The following is a 5,000-nucleotide window of genomic DNA, read 5'->3' on the forward strand; positions in this document are numbered from 1 at the left end:
AGAAAGATAATTTTGTTTCTCCTTCTCGATGAACGCTTTCTGCGCGACTGAACCCCGAACGTCGACCCTTTTTTTTCTTTTTTTTTCTGGTCCGCCGAAGATCTAGACTACAAAAACCTCAAATACTGCAATGGCCGCCTAAATTTCTGCATTAACGTGACCTAACTACACAAATAAAATGGCTGCGTTCACAGACGAGGCCCCTTCTTGCCGATTAACTGTCCCCGATTCAAGATATTTCCAAATTTTACGGTCGTTCAGTTCACACATTCAAGGGCACACCAGACCAGTCTAGCGTTCATCTTCACTACATTTAAAACGCTGTAGTTGAAGCTGCAATTGTTTTTAATGGTGTTTTTAACGTTCCAGCGACAGATTAACAACATTTCTGCATTACCGACAGGGGAAACACTCATGAAAATCTGGCTATGTCTTTTCATGGACTTGGGAAAAATTTGAGTTGAGAGAGTAAGGTGTTTAGGAAGTTACTGGGGTTTTTCAAGGTTCCAGGGATAGTTTAACAGGCTGTAGTGGAAGTTACTGGCGTTTTCAAGGTTCCAGGGATAGTTTAACAGGCTGTAGTGAAAGTTATTAGGGTTTTCAAGGGTCCTGGGATAGTTTAACAGGCTGTAGTGGCAGTAACTGGGGTTTTTCAAGGCTCCAGGGATAGTTCAACAGGCTGTAGTGGAAGCTACTGGGGTTTTCAAGGTTCCAGGGATAGTTTAACAGGCTGTAGTGGAAGTTACTGGGGTTTTCAAGGTTCCAGGGATAGTTTAACAGGCTGTAGTGGAAGTTACTGGGGTTTTTCAAGGTTCCTGGGATAGTTCAACAGGCTGTAGTGGAAGTTACTGGGGTTTTTCAAGGTTCCTGGGATAGTTTAACAGGCTGTAGTGGAAGTTATTGGGGTTTTTCAAGGTTCCAGGGATAGTTCAACAGGCTGTACTGGAAGTTACTGGGGTTTTTCAAGGTTCCTGGGATAGTTCAACAGGCTGTAGTGGAAGTTACTGGGGTTTTCAAGGTTCCAGGGATAGTTTAACAGGCTGTAGTGGAAGTTACTGGGGTTTTCAAGGCTCCAGGGATAGTTTAACAGGCTGTAGTGGAAGTTATTGGGGGTTTTCAAGGCTCCAGGGATAGTTTAACAGGCTGTAGTGGAAGTTATTAGGGTTTTCAAGGTTCCAGGGATAGTTTAACAAGCTGTAGTGGAAGTTATTAGAGTTTTCAAGGCTCCAGGGATAGTTTAACAGGCTGTAGTGGAAGTTACTGGGGTTTTTCAAGGTTCCTGGGATAGTTTAACAGGCTGTAGTGGAAGTTACTGGGGTTTTCAAGGTTCCAGGGATAGTTTAACAGGCTGTAGTGAAAGTTATTAGGGTTTTCAAGGTTCCAGGGATAGTTTAACAGGCTGTAGTGGAAGTTACTGGGGTTTTTCAAGGTTCCAGGGATAGTTTAACAGGCTGTAGTGGAAGTTATTAGGGTTTTCAAGGTTCCAGGGATAGTTTAACAGGCTGTAGTGGAAGTTATTAGGGTTTTCAAGGTTCCAGGGATAGTTCAACAGGCTGTAGTGGAAGTTATTGAGGTTTTCAAGGGAGTTTTCAATGTTCTAATAGCTGATACCTTAATGCAAAACGTTAATGTTAAAAAACGTAAAGATATTTCGAAGTTAATGAATTAGTGAAGGCAACCAAGACAGAAGCTTAAATTAATTACACTTAGGCACGAGTGAAAGGCTTATGACGATAGGCCTAAAGAAACAAATTTGTGTGTTTTGCTTGATAGGCACAAAAAAAGGAAGAATTTTCAAGTTAAAGAAGATTATTCAACACAGGAACTAAAAAAAAAAACACTTGTAAAATTACTGAAAACAAACACACACACACACACACACACACACACACACACACACACACACACACACACACACACATACACACACACACAATTACAAACACATTACACAAATTACATAATACTTCAGAATTACATAGACGCAAAGTTATATAAAGATTAATGATAAAATATTAGAATTAGCAGAGCAAGGAAGGAAGGAAGGAAGAAGAGAAATACAAGAAATGAGAGAAATAGAGAAGAAATATGAATAAATAGAGAAAATGCAAATAAAACTCAGGAAATGAACGACAAATATGCAAAAAGATGAAAATAAAAGATGGAGAAGTGAAAAGAAGATTAGATAAATGAAGGAAGAGGAGGAAAATATGATAAACAGAGGAATAATGAAGTAAAAGTAAGATATAATGAAATAGCAATAACAATAACAAATAAATAAACAATGAGAGAGAGAGAAAGAGAGAGATAAAGAAAGAGAGAAAGAGAGAGAGAGAATAACAAGAAAAAGAAAAGGAAATGAATAAATAAATAAATAAAAGGAGATAGCAAATAGAGTCAGATATTTATTAAGAAAGAATGAATGGAAGATTGACAATAAATAAGAAAACAAAAACAAAAGGAAGAAAAAGATGAAGAGAAATTATGAAAAGCGAAATAAATAAATAAATAAATGAATGAGAGAGAGAGAGAGAGAGAGAGAGAGAGAGAGAGAGAGAGAGAGAGAGAGAGAGAGAGAGAGAGAGAGAGAGAGAAATGAGGAAATGAAGAAATTAATAAAAAAGGAGATAGCAAATAACTGATAAATCTGTAATGAGAAGGAAAACAAACAAACAAACAAACAAACAAACAAACAAACAAACAAATACACACACGCACACGCACACACACACACACACACACACTTAACCTAACCATTTCTAAACAAACAAACAAACACATTTAACCTAGCTGCCCCACAAACACACACACACACACACACACTTAACCTAACAAACCAACAAACAAACACACGTCAATCTAACCTAACCCAAACAAACACAAACACACACACACACACACACACGTACATAAACACCAACCCAGCCTACACGTACACACAAACACACACACACACACAAACACATACACACACCCAACAAAACCACACACACACACGCACACACGTACACAAACGCACACGAAACCCACAAACACACACACACACCTACATATGTACACATACACAAACATACACACACACAAACCAATACGTACACACACACACACATGGCGGTCACCCACAGCCCACCCAATCACTGCACAGCCAAACCACGGCGCCCACAGCCCGCCCACGGCACCCTCGCTTACCACCCACGCCCACGCCCACGCCTACACCCAGGGGCGGCGCGGGGGCCCTAACGAGGCGCCCTGGAAGAATAATCAATACTGTGGGAAACGAACAGAACCTGGCGGGTAGCACTCGGCCCCCCTCGACTCCTATTTCTTCAACTCTCACGGTAGTTAAGGGCACGTACACCCCCTCACCATTTAGACATCGTTGCCGGGCACTGCTCACACCATGGTGGTTAAGACACACAAGGTCTTGCAGTTGAATCACTCTTATTTTAGCGTCCTTGCAGTGTTGGGATAAAGATCGGACTCCCACGCCGGCCGCCAGATGGTAGCACACGGCGCCCTTGCTGGCCACCCTTCAATGGGGGACTTAAATAAACTTCCTAGGGTCTACAATCTTTAAAATGCCTCTATTACTATTATTTTATCTATTCTGTAAGGTTTCTAGTGTGTATAAGCCTATATCCTATTTTTTTTTATCGTTGTTTATTAAAGCTCACGGCTCCCCTTGCTGGCCAGCCTTCAATGGGGGACTTAAATAAACTTCCTAGGGTCTACAATCTTTAAAATGCCTCTATTACTATTATTTTATCTATTCTGTAAGGTTTCTAGTGTGTATAAGCCTATATCCTATTTTTTTTATCGTTGTTTATTAAAGCTCACGGCGCCCCTTGCTGGCCACCCTTCAATGGGGGACTTAAATAAACTTCCTAGGGTCTACAATCTTTAAAATGCCTCTATTACTATTATTTTATCTATTCTGTAAGGTTTCTAGAGTATATAAGCTTGTATCCTATTTTTTTATCGTTGTTTATTAAAGCTCACGGCGCCCCTTGCTGGCCACCCTTCAATGGGGAACTTTAATAAACTTCCTGGGGTCTTTAGAACGTTTAAAATGCATGAATTACTTTTATTTTACCTGTTTTGTATCTATTGAAAGACTCGTAATGTGTAAAAACTAGTTTATTCCTTGTTTACCACAAGCACAACCCGTCACTGATCGCTTAGTCAACGGGGGACTTGTTTAAACCAGCTACGACCTCAAAACACTCTTATCAATGTTATTTCAGTGTATATTTACAATTATGAATCCCCCCAGGTAGCTTTTAAAACTCATCTTACGCCTTCTGGTCCTCGCACGCCTCATATTTTTTTTTTTTTTTTTGTGTAGGAGTGACACTGGCCAAGGGCAACGCAAATCTAATAAAAAAAAATGTCCACTGGAATGTCAGTCCCACAAAAGGCTCAAAGCAGTGGTCAAAAATTGGTGGATAAGTGTGTTGAAACCTCCCTCTTGCAGGAATTCAAGTCATAGGAAGGTGGAAATACAGAAGCAGGCAGGGAGTTCCAGAGTTTACCAGAGAAAGGGATGAATGATTGAGAATACTGGTTAACTCTTGCGTTAGAGAGGTGGACAGAATAGTGGTGAGAGAAAGAAGAAAGTGTTGTGCAGCGAGGCCGTGGAAGGAGGGGAGGCATGCAGTTAGCAAGATCAGAAGAGCAGTTAGCATGAAAATAGCGGTAGAAGACAGCTAGATGTGCAACACTGCGGCGGTGAGAGAGAGGCTGAAGACAGTCAGTTAGAGGAGAGGAGTTGATGAGACGAAAAGCTTTTGATTCCACCCTGTCTAGAAGAGCAGTATGAGTGGAACCCCCCCAGACATGTGAAGCATACTCCATACATGGACGGATAAGGCCCTTGTACAGAGTTAGCAGCTGGGGGGGTGAGAAAAACTGGCTGAGACGTCTCAGAACACCTAACTTCATAGAAGCTGTTTTAGCTAGAGATGAGATGTGAAGTTTCCAGTTCAGATTATAAGTAAAGG

The 5,000-nt window shown here is 40.9% G+C and overlaps 1 protein-coding gene across 1 annotated transcript in view; it reads right to left on the reverse strand.

Annotated features, from left to right (window-relative positions):
• The window catches only part of LOC135096236 (collagen alpha-1(I) chain-like), a 16,792-nt gene extending 13,267 nt beyond the window's left edge, over window positions 1-3,525 (reverse strand). The window contains 1 exon segment of the mRNA XM_063997600.1: window positions 3,367-3,525. The gene's annotated coding sequence lies outside the window, so the exon portion shown is untranslated.
• Between the last annotated feature and the right edge of the window lie 1,475 nt (window positions 3,526-5,000).

This window comes from Scylla paramamosain, unplaced genomic scaffold, assembly GCF_035594125.1.
Source record: "Scylla paramamosain isolate STU-SP2022 unplaced genomic scaffold, ASM3559412v1 Contig3, whole genome shotgun sequence".
Classification (NCBI taxonomy): Eukaryota; Metazoa; Arthropoda; class Malacostraca; order Decapoda; family Portunidae; genus Scylla; species Scylla paramamosain.